The sequence below is a fragment of the Phalacrocorax aristotelis genome, chromosome 2, assembly GCF_949628215.1.
Source record: "Phalacrocorax aristotelis chromosome 2, bGulAri2.1, whole genome shotgun sequence".
NCBI classification, from domain to species: Eukaryota; Metazoa; Chordata; class Aves; order Suliformes; family Phalacrocoracidae; genus Phalacrocorax; species Phalacrocorax aristotelis.
In genome coordinates this window covers 85005016-85024635 of record NC_134277.1, presented here as the reverse complement: position 1 = coordinate 85024635, position 19620 = coordinate 85005016, and positions in this window count along the sequence as shown.

The window sequence follows — 19620 nt, the reverse complement described above, 5'->3', positions numbered from 1 at the left end:
TAATAGGTCTCAGAATACCTGGACCATATCCAGGATCCTAGGCAAGTGAGGTAGTGATGTGCTAATACTCAGATTTTATGGCTTTGACAACTAAACTAGTAAAGTTGGTATTGATTCTAGCCAAAAATCCTGGGGAACTGGATAAGTGAAAATCTCCTCTTGAACTTTATGTGTCCAGGGGCTACCCAGCTATTGAACACCACAACTGGAGGAACCCTGTAAGTTCTGCCTCTGAATAAGATCTGAAGACTTGGCAGTAAACTGAGCCATCTCCCAGTTTATGAAGATAAGTTAGGCCAGATTTAACAATAGATTAGTCAGTCCCTATCTAGAAAATGGAGCCAAAGCAAAGTCCCTGAGATATATCTCTGCGTAGATGCACTGCGGTTGTATAATCTTTCTCTGGAATTCATAGCCTGAGTATGGCTTTCTGTCACCAGAAAGTAATATGAGGTCATATCTTTTAAAGTGTGAGCTATTCAACCATAAGAAGACCAGAAAATGCTATGAGGAAAGAATTTATGTAGTCCAACAGAAATGATTCCTGTGCCAGGCTGAGCCTGTCAACACCTCTGGTCATTTTTTTTCTCTTGTAAGGAGTAATGCTGTTGTGAGGCTCTAACAGATATCCTCCTACGAAAGTACAACTGAAGAATGATGAAAAATAATTATGTAGGTATACCCTCTTCTGACGAAGCACTTTCCATTTACAGAAATTAAGGAAAATCTGTAATCAAGAGAAGAAACAGAGTTAGGAAAGGTGGTTTAAGTTAGCAGAAGTGACCAAATTTAAATGACACAACGCTCTGTAAAGGAATTAAAGTTATGGCGTAGTTGTACAGCAAGAAAATGGAGACACAAACAGCTGAAAAAATGTGGCATCATCACTAAAAAGTCTGTGCAACACATAGAAAGCCAACCAAATCCAAAGTAAAAGATAGGCTTGCTGCTATAAGCCTCTGTGTTGGTTTCTCCAATGTGGTTGACTTCTAGCCACATTTTGAGAGTGTGTTCTCATTTATAGGAGGTCAGGCATGCATGGGCTTTTGAGAGCTAAACATAGCTAAATGTGCCAATTAGCTGTTCTATCATATGTGAAGAAAAAAACCCGAAACCATAAGAAACACCTTCAGTTGGCAAATGTTTTATGAGTCCATCAGTTAAAGGTTCGAATGGATATAGGACCTAATTAAATTATCTGAATATGTTTTTGAAGTGACATGGTATTGCCTGTTGCTATGAACAAAGGTGAGTGGAGACCCAGGAATGTCACTGTGAGATTCCTTGGAGAATAGGCATGAAGGCCTAGAAAGGGAGCAAGAAATATATTTATTATAGGCAACTAATGAGCCTAAAGAAGAAATAAAATTATTTTTTTAAATCCCTAAAAGTTTTTGGGTTTTTTTTGTCCTGTGCTCTGTTCCCAGGTAAGGTCTGTGCTGTCACATAAGAGGTGTTCAGTCATATCTCTTTACAAAAAAGCTAACTGAGGCTGAGATGAAGGAAAGAAATATTGTAAAGACTGAAACATGAATAAAAACTCAAAGAAGTACAGTTTATATTAATGGCTCTTATTTCCTGCACATCTGTTATGATTTCATCCCCAGGTGCACAGACTCTAGGTGCAACCTACTAGTCTCTTAACGCTTTGAGGTAGACTTGATCTGTATGTGAAAAAAGCAACCAAGCATCCACATCTGAATAACAGATTTTTTTAAAAAATGAGTTTTTTTCAGCAGGAGTAAATAATAAGAGGGGAAAACATCAATCTGATTTTTTCTTTGAATTTGCCAAAGATGTTAGATAGAGAAAGAAAACATCTTTGGTTTCATCAATGAGTTTATTGATTATACCACTGTAAAACAGTAAATATTTTTATTAGCTTTTAGCACCAGCTTTCATGCTGTCAAAAAAAAACCTACATAAAATTTGTACTAAATTTTCCAAGTGATGTGAAATATATAAAACAGTAAAACTACAGCGCAGTAGCAAATAATTTTTCTGAAATTTAATATGGTGGTACTAAATATAATTCTTGTGAAAGAGTCTGGGTTAACAAACTAATTCTATATGCAGGTGTGGTACAATATAGCTAATACTTTTCCTGCTTTTCTGTTTTATTCTGCTTTATTCACCATCCTTTGAATCTCTGTGGTGAGATTTTGATTATGCTGTGTCAGACCTTCAATTTTTCTCTGAAAACTTAATTTAAAAAGCAAAAATTCTTAACTGGTGTTTCTGCAAATTGAAGGATGTTCTTAGCAGGGATTTGATTCACTTTCACCTATTTTTTTGAGCATCTTATAAGACAAACACTCATTAGTAGTAATAAGAAATGCATTTAATCTCCAAATAAATTAATTTAGGAACTGCTACACTTGCATCTTCCTATGTTTCGATTATTTGATTATGTGAAGGCTGATATCTGCAGATGCAAGAGTTTTGCCCTTGATTACCTGAAATAGTTTGACCTAGAAGTTGTGATATGCTTGAGAATAAGATACCATGCCATTTTCTCACTAGCTTTTGTTATTCTATTTAGTACCTACTTACTTCTGGTACCTTAGCAAAGTTATACCATTTCCACCCTAAAATTTTCTACATAGAAAAGTAAATAATGAGAAAAAAACCCACCTATTAATTTTCATTTGCATTCTAGCCTCATGCTCTTTCAAATTTATTTACACACTGTTCTCATATTTGTTGCTGCTTGATCCTACACTGATGCCTTTTAATCTTAGTTTCCTTAGAATACTACAATTCAAAACTAGACGAAATAGCTACATTACCTGCCTAACCAGTAGTCCTCGAAACTACTCGTTTCTCTTGACTCCTCTTGAAATGTAGGAATGGAAATTATTTTTTTCTCTGATGGAGCCTACATTTTTGTTCATGAAGGCATCTGACTCTTTCTTTGATACGTATTCATCATTGTATCTTTAGTTCAAGAACAGTTAGATATTACACATTAATTTAGGAAGCCTTTTTATTCTGAACAAATATTTTTTGATGGCCAGTACAAGTAGAGTGTTTATGTTGTAGTATCTGTTGACATAACTGTACTCCTGAGATAATGAGGTTTTTTTTTTCCCTGATATTTTTAAAACTCAGAGTAGTGATATAAATAATATTACAGTTGAAGACTAGTCCCCTTAATGGAACAAAATCATTTATAGGCCACAGTAGTATTTAGAAACAAGGCTGTAACTTCATGTGATTTGTTAATGTTTTCACTGTACTTTTGAGGGAATTTATGCACGTTGGTTATTTCACAAGCAATTGTGTGTAGTTTTGTTAGCTGACTGTTGATCATTTGATCACATGTTAGCTAGCAAAATCTGTATTCAGACTTGCTATAGAGAAACCATTTCTGCTAAAATAAAACAATGTGATTTTGGAAATCAGTCTACTCTGATATGAGCATATGTGTCAATGTTATATAATCCCATATAGAAAAATATCTCGATGACTGAGACATATTTACCTGCCAAAATTCCACTGAATTTCTTATTCATCTCAGTAAAAAAGCAGAGAGGGTAGTGTGTTTTAACAGTTTAAAGAATGGAAACGTATGTCCCAGTAAGGATTTTTCGCATAATTTCTTCATACATGAGCCATAGCCCCTGAGCATAACAGTTCTTAGACTGAAGACTGTGATTGAGAGATAATGGACATATGACAAGCATTGGTTTGTTAAACAGGATCAAGCGCGTAATGAGGAGTAGAGAAGACAAAGAAAACAAAGATGGCTATAGCACTGGGTTTGGAAGAGATGGTAGAAAATAAGCCAAAAGCTGGTCAGCAAATAGAGATCATTCAAATATTTTTATATATAAAAATTCTTTGCTAGCAGTGGCATCCAGTGGCTGTGGGAATAAACTGCAAGGGCCAAGACACGCTCATTCAGGAGAGTATTGTTCTATTAGGGAAGGTTTTTCTGCCCCTAGGTCATATTAGTGCTTAAAGAAAGGCACAAATTAATTTGAAGTGTCACAGGAATGCAAGAGCTATCTCAGAATAAAAAAAATAAAGATATTCTCTGCAAAGTAGCTTCTTACCTAGTTCTGTACTTCAGAGATGGTGTATGCAAAACTACTTTCTGCATCAATCTACCTAAATTCGTGGTCAAGAATGGAACAGATTAGAGATTTAAATTCATGTACACATGCCAGAAAATAGTATGGAATAAAAAATGAATGTAAGTATCTTTATAATACCTTCTGACAATGCATAATTAGAATCATAGAGTCATGGAATGGTTTGGGTTGGAAGGGACCTTTAGAGGTCATCTAGTCCAACCCCCCTGCAGTGAGCAGGGACATCTTCAACCAGATCAGGTTGCTCAGTGCCCCGTCCAACCTGACCTTGAATGTTTCCTGGGATGGGGCATCCACCACTTCTCTGGGCAACCTGTTCCAGTGTTTTACCACCCTCATTGTAAAAATGTTTTCCTTATGTCCAGTTTAAACCTACCATCCTTTATTTTAAAACCATTACACTTGTCCTGTCAGAATAGACCTTGCTAAAGAGGTCACCCCCATCTTTCCTATAGTCCCCCTTTAAGTACTGCAAGGCTGCAGTCAGGTCTCCCCGCAGCCTTCTCTTCTCCAGGCTGAACAACCCCAGCTCTCTCAGCCTGGCCTCACAGGAGAGGTCTCCAGCCCTCAGATCATTTTTGTGGCCTCCTCGGGACCCGCTCCAACAGTTCCCTGTCCTTCTTGTGCTGAGGGCTCGAGCTGGATGCAGTACGCCAGCTGGGGTCTCACCAGAGTGGAGTAGAAGGGCTAATTGTTACAAAGACAAGTAACAGTTTCAAAGACAAGTATTTAATGATTTCAGGGAAATAATTTTCTTCAAATACTGCTTTGGACAGCAATGAGGACAGGAGACTGATGTCTTTTTAGGCATTTAATGTGCAGTTGAGTCTATTTGCTGTATTTCTTCACTTTCACCACACATTAACTTTTTTATATATTTTCTCTATAAGGTTTCACTTTGTCATTCACAGCAATTAAAGTTGTATAGTCTTTCTAGGCAACAATAATTCTGTCTTTTAAGATGGTGTGACTACTTTCATTTTTCTTCCATTACTGTTTCCACAGAGGACATGGGCATATTTTCTATTGTTCTCTGAGCCTTGGCACTACTGACTGAGCTATAGCTAAATTAGTTGCCAACGTAGTTGTGGCTATGATTTTTTTTTCTTCTACTAATTTAAATTCTCCACAAAAAAAATTTAGTTTCTCCACAAGAATCTTGGGGAGTGGTGGGATTGCAATGCTTGTGTTTGCCACCAAACTTAAGTTGCTGTTATAGAAAAGGGTGGTAGTGAGTGCAATTTTGCAAGAACTTGGGGCTTAGGGGTAGGGTTTTTTGTTGATTTTTTGGGGGGTTTGGGGCTTTTTTGCTTATCAGACATGCAAAGCTTGACAACTTGAGCAAACTTAGTTATGTGAATGAATGTGCACTATCATCATAAGGAATTGTTACATGACGGAAACATCTACAAATTAGTTAAGACATGGGAAAAGAATAGCCAGAGAATGGGTATTACACTGCAGAAATTAACTGATGCCCATTAATAGATACCCAAAGCCTGTATATTGGGACCACAGAACCCAGTTAGCAATTTTATGGCAAAAGCTTTAGTGTGGTCATCTGCAGCTTTAAAACTGCTGTGTACTCCTTAGACCCTTTAGGTGCCTGCCAGTCTACATTAGTGAGCTCCTCCTCAGATATTGTTTTTTGAACACCTACTTATGCATACACTTTTTTTTTAACTCACTGCACTGGGATCAGGGACGAAGTTGTGATGAAGTTTGGGATCACTTCATCAAGGTTGCCATACAATGAATAACCTAATCATAATACTTCTCAGGTTTTGATATCTTCCTTGTGAAATTTCTGGTGCACATTCCCCTCAAGGTCAGCTGTTTGAACAATATTAAACACCACCTCAGAAATGACATTTTTAAAAGCTTTAGGATCTCAGTTAGCATCTTGGCAGCTATTTTTGCCTTCAGTTGGTTTAAGACTTGCTATTAAGAACAATTCAGAACTATTCTTCAGATATTTCCCTATATTAAGAAAATAACAATAATTAATAAAACCCGAAGTTTAGTGTCAGCATAGCTGTTTTGATTGAAAAGCCTGTAAGTTCCAGGATGAAACTTTTGTTTGAAGCTGAAAGAAGATCCAGTCACCTTGAATTAGCCAACTATATACAGATGATAAGCATTAACTGTGTGAAAACTTTAAATGACATTCAGCTGTAGAGCCAGGTATTGGATACTATAGCACACAAAAGCAGTGTTTTCTGCATACAGTCAGATTCACAGCTCAGAGAAAGGAGGGATTCCTGCCTACCTCCTGGTTATATTGGCTGAAGGAACTGGATTTGTTTAGCCTGGAGAAAAGAAGGGTAAGGAGATTCCTGCTTTCTGTCTTCAAATACCTTAAGAAGGATTAGGAAGAAGTCTGAATCAGACTGTTCTTAAAGGTGCACTGTGAAAGCATACAAAGTATGGTTATAAAGTGCAGCAAATAAAAGTCTAAATGGATGTAAGGAAAATATTTTTGCAATAAGAGGGAATTACCATTGTTGGAGATTTTCAGAACTTAACTGGGCAAATCCTGAGCTACGTGGTCTGACCTTGAAGATACTTTTGCTTGAACCCAGAATTAAGACTGAATGACTTCCAGGCATCCTTTCCAACCTATGTTTTCCTATGATTCTATATTCTTTGTGGGGACCTATGCCTCAAAGAGCACTGTTTTAGGAATTTCTCAAGTATAGGAGACAAATTAAACTAGATATTTTTGCACTGACTTTCCAGTGTTAATTGTGGAATTGCTACTACACTGTGTTATCAGGGGCATACTACAGATTGGGCATATTTTTAAGTGATTCTCAATATTTCTCTCAACTTTATCACAACAAAAGGCTGTGTATATTAAACAGTGTGCTATAAACCCCATATATGCAGTTTTCTTTATAGTTTGACAAAAAATACAAGCTCGGCAACATTACCACTTCTATGTCTTAATTTTTTTTGAGATCTGGAATATTGGTTAATCCACTGGTTTTTTCCTTTTTGGCTCTAGGTATGAAAACAGCGCAGAGGCCCAAACATGAATAGATGCTCACTAGGTAAAGTTGCGTTGGACTAGGCAGAATACAAATATGACTTAAATATTCTGTGTTGAACAGCTTAATTGCATTGATTTTTTTCTGATTGTTATGATGTTGATTTTTCCTGTCAGAAAGAGAATGTGAAGCGTTTTGGATTAAGTTTGGTGGTGAACACCAAGTAATTAAATTGGCTTCAGAGCAGCTACTCGGGGTTTGCAACTTTACAAATGGAAAAATAGCTCTTTTTGTTTTGCTGTAACACATGCTAGTTTAGGAAGGCTTCAGACTTTGAAAACTTTTTGCTTAGCTACTACATTTATAGCAGCATCTGTAGTATCTCTCTTTCTCTAAGACAGGAGACAGTGACCAAAACCAAAGTGTAACTTCTGTTTAATTGCTCTTTTGACCTCAAATTGTCAGACATCTGGTTGCATGTGTTAGTTGAGTGCATTCTAGTGGGAACCCAAAAAAGTAATAAACGTTGGCTGAAATTTATTAAAACTTTGCTATTTATCTACATATTTGGTGGGAGGTTGGGGAAGCAGATGAGACAAACAATACATAATGCAAATTAGGGCTGAACTATGTGATTGCTTTCTATGCTTACTTCCATTTGGGAGCCCAACAGCAAATTACAAGGTAGGGAATTACTCACAGTGAGTGAGTTACTCAAGAAAAAAGAGACTAACAGGGTACAGATGTCAAAGCAAGCCAAAAAAAAAAAAAAAAAAAAGAAATTAATTAAACCAAGCTCCACAATACACTTTGATTGCTATTGGTACTGACAATATACTGGCTGCCTTTCACAGGCGTGTGAAAATCTAGTTTTTCACCCTAAAGTGGTGGACAGTAGAGTACTAATTCCATACAGTGTGTTGTTAATGAAATACTTTGTTGGTTGTGCTCCTAGAAAGGCCACCACTGTTGTGAAGATTAACGGTGAGAGCAAAATATTGCACAGCCTGCAGCATGGCATTTGTTTAGTGTTGTTTCCCATGGGTCAGAAAGGTTGAGGATGAGAAAATCATATTTTTCTTGTCAATGAAATGCATTGGTGACAGCTGTGAAGTGACTGCTGTTATTGCAACATTAGAACTAGAAGCATTATCTTCAGAGATGCTATTATTATCAGCTATTATTATCAGCACCAAAATATAGCTTGTTTTATATAGTGCTTTTCACAAACAAAGAATTCAAAGAGCAATAAGTTATCAAATGTGATAGAACTGGGAAACAATTAACATGAATGGCAACTCTTTGTAATAGCTGTGCTGTCACCAAGATATTTCACTATGGCTTCAGACCTACACGTAGAAGGTGTTTTACTTTTGTCAGCACATATGGAAACAGATATTGCATTGACTCTCAGCAATTTCATTAAGGGGGAATGCATATATCCTGTCAAATTCTTCTGGATTCCCTAACTGACCAAATATGAAAATATGACTAACAGGCACAGAAGATGTCTGAAGACACACTGCTTTTCTGTTTACACTTGTGGATCTATAACAGTCTTTATTGCACCTGAGATGTGAATAAGGAGGTTTTTTGTAAGTGATGGTCTTAATACTTGAATTAGTTCTGGCATCTGATTAAATACAGCCCCTAACCTTAGGCAGCCAGCAAATCCAGAAGAATGTGTTAACCTCATAGCCACATAAATCATACAATGAAATGAATAGTTCAGTGAAATAAAATAGAAAAATAAAAAGGAAATTAGAGACCAGCTTATGAAGCAGCTTACTGCTTTTAAGCTCAGGTACTGGCTAAACTCTGGGTAATGTTTGATACATTGCAATCTTACAGTACAACATGTTAAACTTGTATAAAAATATGTCCAATAAAGGAATTATTTCTTTTTCCCTATTGCATTTTTCTCAACCTTTGTGAGATGTTGAGCTGTTCTTTTTTGCTGATGTAAATCATATATCTACATAATGTGTGACTTAAGCTACAAGAAAGTCAAAAGTTTTCTTCTGATTTGAAGAGTTTGCTTGCAAAAATTGTTTGTGACTGTTGTATGTAAATGTGTTGTCACATACAATCTAATATTTCCCTTGCTGAATGTAAAACTTTAACAGCAGTTATTGCTGCTATTAGTTCAACTACTGAGGCGTAATAAGAAGGAAAGAAATAATCATAACATCAATAGTCAAAAATAAGAGGTTTACTTTGAAAAGCAAATTACATGCCAGAGAAGAGATGCTTTAGCTACTATTGTTTGGACCATAGTCGAGCTTAGCAACAGAGCATTTATGTGAGAATTGACCTCTGTTGTGTACACTCATGTAGGCACTTTCATTCTGATGCTATAAACTGTCAGAGTATACTTGCAGGGTGGGATCTTAGCTAAGGCCAGACTCTTGGCTCTCTGATCTGGCAATATAGGGGTGGTCACTCTGCTCTACTTAAAGTTGACAGAGAACAAGCTTTGAAGTATGTTACTTAATTTTGCTTTCATAAGTTAATGACAGATAGGTCTGGTCTACCACTATAGCTGGAGTAATAACATAAAACAGAAATGTATCCTCACTCTTACAGGCTAGTTTAACTGTCTTCTCACAAAGCTATGAAGAAGACAAAATAGCTCTTTTTGTAATGTATGGGTGTGTCTCTTCTGCTTTTTAATATATAAGATTAGGTCCACATTTCTGTCAGTCAGATACAGTAAGATAGCACTCTGAAAAGTCCATAAGCCACTAACGCAAGAGCCATCTAATATGTAAAAGAAAAGATGTAATAGCAGAGGAGGGAAAGATGGACTAGTCAGTGACAAGAATATGACTACTTTAGGAAATAGAACCACAGGGTCAGCTCCATATTTTAAATCCATGAGCAGCAATTGTTAGCTTCACATTTGTTCTGAGGAATCAATGCTGAACTGATTGAAGATGCGTATGACTGAATTATTGAATGATTTTTAGCTTTTGTTAGTAAAATAATGTAAGGGTTTTTAAAGAAAACCGTTTTCAAACGGAAGCTTAAAAAGAAAAAAAATGTCTCCTCCCCAAATTATTCTTCTGCCAATGGTGGGTAACTTGAAGGGACAACATGGGGCAAAAAAAGATCATTCTACTAGTATAATTACTGGGCTTATTTCTAAATTGGGGATGGTAATCTGTAATGTGCGTGGTTCAAGAGCCTATCCTCCTAAAACTAGTTTTTCATAATTAAGTTGGTGTCCTAGGAGTTATTAGAGGATTTCTAACCCAAATAAGTGGAGTGTGTGTGTGTGCACGTGAAGGTATCATGTTTACTATCTGGTGTAGAACACCAAATCTTGGATGAAATAGTTTAAGACAAAAATCCTCTTCATAAATAAATTTTGTATTTTAAAAGCTATTTATTCTCTACAGATTTCTTTTTCTACTTAAAGGTTACATAAAAGCACAGGTTAAAGTGAAGCTTTTCATAGAAACTTTTAATTTTTTTCTTAGTGGAGATGCCTATGAATACCTGCAACCTTGCTGTATATAGACTGGATTTATTTACAGGGAAACTAAACTACAAGCTCTGGGTGGCCACAAAATGCACTTCAAATTCTGGTGGAGATGTAACTGTCCAACACAAAAGCTGGTCCTTCAGGCAGCTTTGAACAATTTTGCTTACGGTCCAGCAGAATAAATCTGGTTGAAAGTGAAAATCTTCGTACCTCACACAGTTAACAAGTCTCAGCACTAGAGGCTTTGATCTACTAATTAACTACTATTGTGCCATATTATTTGCTGCTGTAGACATCTCTAGTACACAAAGCCCATCTCCTTTGTTTTCCTGGTTTAAATGATGTTAGGAGCTCTGCTAAGCCACACTCCTTTTTGCTGTTTATGATGTTTGCTACTTTTTTTCTTAGAAAAGATGAATTAAGTCTAGTTTCCCAGGGGGGGAAAAATGGTGATTCACAGGTAAAATACCTTTTCCTAAAGGAATTATCCATAGCCTTATTCTCTTGGATTTCTGTGTTAAATTGTTCAAAAATTACTCGGTTGCATTCGTAGATCCCAAATTATTAATGGCAATACCTCCAGAGGGGTGCTTAGTGAATTCCTGGTAATATGCTTCTGGAACATATTATTTCCTGAAAAGTAGATATTTTTAAATAAGGGGGAAAATACCCAAACCATAAAAAAATCCCACTAAATCAACAACATTTGTGTTAAATTTACCAAACTGATATAAGAATAAATTCTATTGCTCTATCCTATAGCTTGCTACTTAAATCTCCTAATTCCTCAAAGCTGAGATAGCTTGCTGATCCTTTGGTTCATTCCTAGCTAACAGCACTGAGAAAAGAGTGTTTTCTTTGCCAGAAGTGGTAGAATACTAGCTCATGGAGACTTTAGACTTGTAAGTCCTTTCTAACTATATAATCTCATTGTGACGCAATAGCTAGCACTTCTGATATCATAGATTAGGAGTAGACCACCAGCAATCCAGAAGTTATCTTCTTTCTTCTCTGAAACCTAAACCAAGTTGTTTTCAGCAGTACTTGAAAGTGTTTAAAACCTTTTATTCCAAGTACCCAAAGTTTGTAGGTTTAAAAAAAAATCTGGCAATACTCATCTTGATGATTATTATCAAAACCTGAACACATTAAAAACTTTGACTTAAGGAAATTGAAAGATGGGGTTTTTTTGAATAAAGCCAGTATAGGTAGGACCAACAGTAGAATAAGATACAAAGAGATGAGAGCAAAGTATGTACAGAATGGTTGCTGCAGTCCACATTAGTTATAAGAATGATTTGTCAAGAAAAGCTATGTACCTCATGATTCAGTTGCCTGCATCTCAAGGGACCAGGGTATCAGAGGATTTCTGGGAGAAAACACCATTCATTCTTTTGACATATGCTTGGCATAACTGTTCATCGCAGAGTGTTCTGCCACTTTTGGCAAAGAAAAGAAACTTTTCTTAGTGCTGTTAGCTTGGAATTAATGAAAAGCTCAGAGAGCTAGCTCAGCTTTGAGGATTTAGAAGCCACAACAGAAATCCAAATCTCATCTACCTTTAGGGGGCTAGTTTAGGATACAGATGTAGGAATTGCTGGACCTAAAGATTGACTTTAAATATTTAGTTCAAATAATGTATTCTGAAGTCTACCTTTCCACGTATAAAACAATCACCTAGTCGTTGAAGCACGTGAAGAAGAAATCAGGTACTCAACCTAGTTTGAACTAACAACTGCTATAATAAGTTATGGAGCTGGAAAATTTCAAATTACAAGGATTAGTTTCCTGTAAGGAAAGAGCTTTGCCCCACTAAAGTACAAGTGCTCTTTGTAAGCTGCACTAGTTTTCTGAATTTCTTAAAGTTACTATTAATATGTGAAATTTCTTCATATCCCTAGGAATATATCAAGTTTTCATGATGAAAACTGGGCTGAGATTTAAAAGTTCTGTGCGTTAATTTTACTTGTACATGAGAAGCTATCTCAAAGAAAGAGGATAGGAACTGAAAATCTCTCATATCACAAAGGTGACAGCCCACCTCTCTTTAGAAAAAGATTCAGCATATTATTTTCAAAGCAAGACTACCATCTTGTGGCCTTTGTGTACAATGACTAGCTGAAGGCACAGCTTTTGCAGAAAGATACCCACACGAGGCAGTAACATTCAATTCTTCTATCTTTCAGTAGAAGTTGTTTTCAATCAAACGAAAACTTATTTGACTTTATGTATGGCTGGCATAACAAATGCAGAATAACATACAAAAACACAACACAAATGCTTTGTAGAAATCAGTGCTGCTTGAGCTGTGTCCTGGTAAAGGAGAATCACAAACCCCGGAGAATTCTTTATCAAGACTGTGCTACAGCCCCTCTGTTCGACATACATGAAGTAACAGGGTGCTGCTTTTTTTCTGCTTTTTTTTTTTTTTTTTTTTTGTAGTCTTAACAACATGGGTATTGCTCTGCTATCAAAGCATCTAGTGTTCTCTGAGTTTAGCCTCCTTTCAAGGGAGGCAGCACAGGCTTCTTCACTCACCCCCCGCTCTGCTACCTCCTGGCCATTTGCTGTAGATTGCTAATATCCTTGTTGGTGTGGTGAGTACTCAAGTGGACTTAATCCTCCTGCTGTGGTCTGACAGTTTGTAGAATTGACTTTCTCCATCCTCCTGGCTTGAGTCTGATTAACAGCATAGAGTGGGGAGTGATGCAGCCAAAGTGGGGCACTTGCCTGAGAAACTAGGTGGCTTGAAAAAGGTGGGCATAGGCTGTAAGGACCTTCTGATAGCAATTGAAGACTCTGTCAAATGTCTTGATAAAATCTAGTAAATAACCATCTACTGCTTTCATCCCATTGAAAGATTCATTTCATAGTAGAAAGCTATCAGGCTGACCAGGCAAGGTATGTTTACGATTTTTTAACATTAACTTTAGAGTACAACCAAAGTTGGTGTAAAACTCTCATACCAGATCCAGATTCTTGTAGGGACACAAACTATTCAACTTTTGGTTGGTGTTTATGCTTTTCTTCTAGTCCTCCTTATACTGACCCAAAGAAATAAGGGAGAACTTCTGGAAAAATATTGATCACCTATTTACTGTGGGTTTCTATTTTATCATGTCTTATTTATGAACAGAATTGTAATCTTTAGTATGTCTGTGTATCTGTTTTTCCCAAAGATTTTATTGCTGCTTAGTCCTTGATATGACTGAGTCAAAAAAACATCTATGGACAGCCTGCTATTTATTTCGAAGTCTTTCATTATGACTTAAAAATGTAAAGTAATGCATCTTACCAGGAAAAAACAAACCCTGTTTTTTTCTGAGGATTGAAGAATACTTCATACATAATACAGGGGTAGGCAATGTATGTTTATCAGCGTTATTGGAATATATAAGTTAATGAAATATGTAATTATGGTGCTTATGGTCATTAATTCTCCGAGGTAAATGAGTATTTGTGTAAATGTATTGTCACATTAAAAATTAATAAAACAGACTGGTTATAATTACTGCAAAACTGACAATACTTTTTCATAAGGCAGCAGAATCTGAGATTTCATACAGTTACCTAACTACAATGAGGGAAAAAATTGTTTCTATAAGTAAAATACATAAATTGTTAACTACATGATCCTATAGAATATTAATGGGATTTTGTAGTTTTGTTCCATCTGAAGGGTATTCTTCATTATCATGAGTATGTGTTTTGATAGTTTGAAAGATAAATCACAATTTTAATTTTTTTTTTAAAACAAGTTAAGCTAAAAAAAAAAAAAAATTCCAACAAAACCAGCTAGGATAACCCAAAGAAAAGTGAGCACTAATTTTCTCCATACACATTCCATTGCATGCTTTTCTGTATGTCTTCTATATAACATTTGAAAAGCAGCTGTTTTTCTTCACTGAAATGTAGAGCTGCCCTAGTCCCATATGATTTCATGTTAAATTCAGTAGTACCTATTTAACTCAATTTCTTCTACAGAGACATAAGAAATGTCTTGGGTTATCAGAAATGCATGGCTCTGTGCTTTTTATAGGAAGATACTATTTCTAAGCATTTAGCTATGTATAGTGGATTTCATCTTCTCTAAAGTACCTTTCATTTACCCCGGGGACTTTGTGTCTTGCAGTAATAGTACTGAGCAATACATCAAAAACCTCTTCTTACATCTCTGCCAAACAGATCCTATTAAAATAAATCAGTTACAAGTGTTCACCACTATTCTGGGAGCACGAACCCCAACTGGATTAAAAAAAAATAGTCTGAAAAGTCATTTAATACAGCTAGGTATCCAGAAAACATCTAAATGAATATCCTCTATAAGAACGGTTGTTGGAAGACAGACATGGTTGATTTGATTATTGGATGGAATATTTTTTCATGTACCCTTCTTAAAGCCAAGAAGTAAAGGTTACACATTTAGACATAGGTAACAATTTCTGGAAATGTTCATCTGACTAAAACATTACCTTGTCCAACTAAACTGTTTTATATCAGACAGTCATAGAATAGTTCGGGTTGGAAGGGACCTCTGCTGAAAACAGGATCAACTAGAGCAGGTTGTTCAGGACTGTGACTGATTGGGTTTTGAGTATCTCCAAAGATGGAGACTCCACAACTCTCTGGGCCACATGTTAAAGTGTTTCATCACCCTCACAGTTAAAAGACTTTTTCTTATGTTTAAATAGAATTTTCTGTATTTCGATTTGTACCTGTTGCCTCTTGGCCTCTCAGTGCGCACCGCTGAGGAAAGTCCAGCTCCATCTTTTTTGCTCCTTTCCACCCAGTATTTATATGCATCAATAAAATCTCCCTGAGCCTTCTCTTCTCCAGGCTGAACAGCCCCTACTCTCTCAGCACCTCCTTGTATGACAGGTGCTCCAGTCCCTTAATCATCTTTGTGACCCTGAGCTGGACTTGCTCCAGTAAGCCCATAACTTTCTTATACTGGGAAGCTCAGACTGGGATACAAGACTCAAGACGTGGCATCACCAGTACTGAGTAGAGGGGAAAGACCTCCCTTGACCTGATGGCAATGGTCTTCCTAATGCAGCCCAGGATGCAACTGGCCTTCTTTGCTGGCCAGTAACACGTTGTTGGCTCATCTTGAACATTTTGTCCACCATGACCCCCAGATCCTTCTCTGTAGACCTGCTTTCTGCACAAGTGACTGCCCTCTAGCTGGTTTTCATGCAACTGATGACAACACTTTGAGTCTAGTGGTTCAGCAAATTTTTGGCCCACCTCACTGTCCATTTATCTAGCTCATACTTCATCAGCTTGTCAATAAAGGTGTTATGGGAGATTGTCAAAAGCCTTTCTAAAGTCAAGATAAACAACATCATCTGCTCCTCCTTATCCACTGAGCTGGCTATTTAATTCTAAAAGACTATCAGATTGGTTAAGCATGATTTCCACTTCATAAATCCATACAGACTACTCCACAATTTCTGTCCTTAAGAAGTTTGAGAGTGGCTTCCATGATTATATGATCCTTTACCTTCCCAGGGATCCAGATAAGATTGTCTGTCCTATAGTTTCCTGAATCTTCCTTCTTGCCCTCTTGAAGATAACAGTGGCATTTGCTTTCTTCCAGTCCTTAGGAACTTTCCCTGCTCACCGTGACCTTTCAAAGATAATCAAGAGTAGCCTTGCAGTGACATTGGCCACCTTCTTCAGCACTCATGCATGTATCCTGTCAGGTCCTATGGGCTTATGTATGTCCGGTTTGTTTAAACATTCCCTAGCTTGCTCTTCCTCCACTAAGGGTAAGACATTCTTGCTCTAGGCTTCCCACTGGTCTCAGCAGCCTCAGATTCTTGAAGGAAAATATGACCAGTAAAGATCAAAGTAAAGAAGGTATTGAGTACTTGGCCTTTTCCATATCTTTTGTCACCAGCCTCTCTGTCCCATTCAGCAGTATACCCACATTTTCCCTACCCTTCTGTTTGCTGCTGATGTACCTGCAGAGACCCTTCTTGTTGCCCTTCACATCCCTGACCAAACTGTAGTCCACGTGGGCTTTAGCCTTCCTAACACTGCAAGCTCTCATGGTGTCTTTGTATTCCTCCTGGATCACGTGACTCTTCTTCCACTTCTCATATGCTTCATTTTTACATTCAAGTTTTGACAGGAGCTCCTTGTTCAGCCATGCAGGCCTTCTGCCATCTTTGATTTCCTGGTCATTGGATTGGACTGTTCTTGAGCTTGAAGGAGCTGAACCTTGCGAGCCAATCAGCTCTTCCAGAAACCTCTTTGCTCTCGGATTGCACCCCATGGAATTCTTCCAAGCAGGTCCCTGAAGAGGCCAAAGTCTGCTCTACTGAAGTCCACATCCATGATTATGCATTTTTGCCTTGTTTCCTCCTCTCAGGATACTGAGCTCCACTATTTCATGGTCACTGCAGCTAACACTGCCCCCAGCCTTTACCCTCTAGCCAGTCCTTCCTTCTTTGTACGTACCAGGTCTGTCTGAGTTGCCTCTTCTCATCAGCCACTTAATCACAGCCAAAACCAGGACAGCAGTCCAAAAATTTCTTGGATTAATTGTGCTCTGAGTAATCCTTCAACTGATATTGGGATGGTTCTTCAAGTTCCTCATGAGGTCCATGAGCTGCAAATGTGAGGCTTTTTAAAGTTGTGTGAAGAAGGCTCCATATACTACTGCTTCTGGTTCAGGGAATCTACAGCAGACACACACCACAACATTGTTGACACTGGCCTGCCCTTTATGACTAACCTGCAAGCAAGCTCTTGGCTGGTCATCATCCATATTTCATATAAAAGGCAACTCCCTGTCCCTGTTTTCTTGGTCTGTCCTTCCTATGGAGATTTTATCTACTCATTACAGCACTCCAGATGAGTGAGCTGTCTCGTCATACTTCTGTGATCCCAGTCAGATTGTAGCCCTGCAACTACATACAGACTTCTAATTCCTCCTGTTTGTTCTCCATGCTAGGAAGTGGTAATCCCACTTTCTTAGTGCTGAATGCCAGGGCCTGTTCCTTTCAAGTAGAGAACTATGAGCTAGGAAGCATTTTTAAGTTGCCCAGAACATAGCAATAGGAGGAAAAGTACTCTTAGAAAAGAAGTCCTCCACCTTGGAGAAACTCATCAGAGAAAGAATAGAGGGTCAGTAAGCAGATTTCTTGCTCTACCAAAGCATTGTATGAAATAATATGCTATATATGAGTGGAAAGAAAAGTTACACCCATGAGGACGTACATATAAAGGATCATACCTGAAATTACATGGAAAATTTTAGTCCCTCAAAGAGTTCAAAGGTGTCCCCAAGTCTCACTAATTTTATAATCTTTTATGTTTTTCTAATGCCTGTAACATCTTGTGATTAAGTGAAAATCTTAGCTTTCTTTTAAAAAAAGAGTTGGCCATTATGTTTTCAAATAAATTTGAGAATAGAAATCAAAAAGTTGAAAAGACAGAAAATAGGTAAGAAGCAAAAAAAAAAGAATTTTACTGCAGATTTGGTATCTTTTAACATTAATAAGGATCAATGATCAGCTCCTGAACCCTGAGTACACGTGGTGGAGGGGAGAGGGAGGGTTATACTGAAGTCTTTTGTAGTATTCTGTCTGTAATGGTGGGACTGCTTAACATCTCGGCATGCTCCATCACCATTGCAAGAAATAGAAATATTACCTTCCAAACAGATTCTTTTTGTTTGGTTTTAAAGATGACGGTTGTTGGAGCCTACCTAATTTGTGCTAGACCATGTGTTAATGAATGAGCTCTGTATCTATTCTGAATGATAGGACACATACATATTTATTGGCCAAGTTATTAAAATGACACAAAGTAGTTATCATGCATTAGATTTTTTCATTTCACCTTCACTCAGACTGGCTTTATCTTGCCTTGTGTTCAGTAAAAATAAACCTGTCATGTCCACAAAGTTTAAATCTTTTTAAACTGTCTGTTCTTTTCTGGCAAGGACGGTAAGTCTATTGCTAATGGGTTATTTATTGTGGTACTTCTCCGGTTCTTCCTTCTACCTTTTCCAGCACCTTTTAAAATTATTTCTCCTTTCCCATATTCTTTCACAAATCCTTGTGCACAGACAATATTGCTGGAACACAGAAATCGGAATTTTATGTTTCTAAATCCTGAAAGACTATGCATGAAAAGCAAGCCAAAGGAACTTTAAAAAATTTAACATTCTTTTTCTTACAGAAGTTTTTTGATAAGTACTGGTCATTTTTCTTACAGCTGTTCTAATCACATGCAAAGAGGTCATCAGTCTCCTGTAAGTAAAGTATTGCATTGCTTGTTCACACCTGACATTAGCAAGAAATCTACATAATTTCAGAATCATATTTCAAAGTCAGCTTACAGGCTTACGTGTTCCAAATTACCTATTATTGATTATTGTGTCTAAACAGATCATGAATCATCTTACAACCAGCGCTTCTTATCTTCTAATGACCACTCTAATGACCTTTCCAGCTTTTCTGACTTTCAGCATACAAATCCACTGCATATGACTAAGTTTTACTCTATTGATGAAGTCTTCAGGGTTAAAATAGCATGTGTTTAGTTCCAGAAATACCATCAGATCAAATAACCCAGTCAGTATTTGCATGGAGTGGAATTATTTTCTTTATCTGTGCATTAAAGCCAATATTAAATGCTTCCCTCTTTCAGAAATGTCTACTTTGTTTTTTTAATTTCTTGGTTTTTGCTTACTTTGATAAGTTGCAAATACATAAATACATCTATCCCATAAAATAGCATCTAAATGTATAATACATTTAGAAGAAAAAATAGAACTTCGTTGTCTGGTATTGAAACTCATGGTTCTGCTTATTATCATTGAAGAAAGTATTGCAGGCTGCACAATTACCCATAACATGACGGAATTTTATCTACATGGATGATGTAAAGTTTTGTTGTCTCACAATATATTGTACTGAATCTTTTGCATCCCTGCTCAAGCTGTCCGTTCTATTAGTTTCTGTGCTCCATGCTCCAAAAAGACTGATTCATCAGATGACTTCTTTCCCCAGATCTGATTATTTCTCAGCTA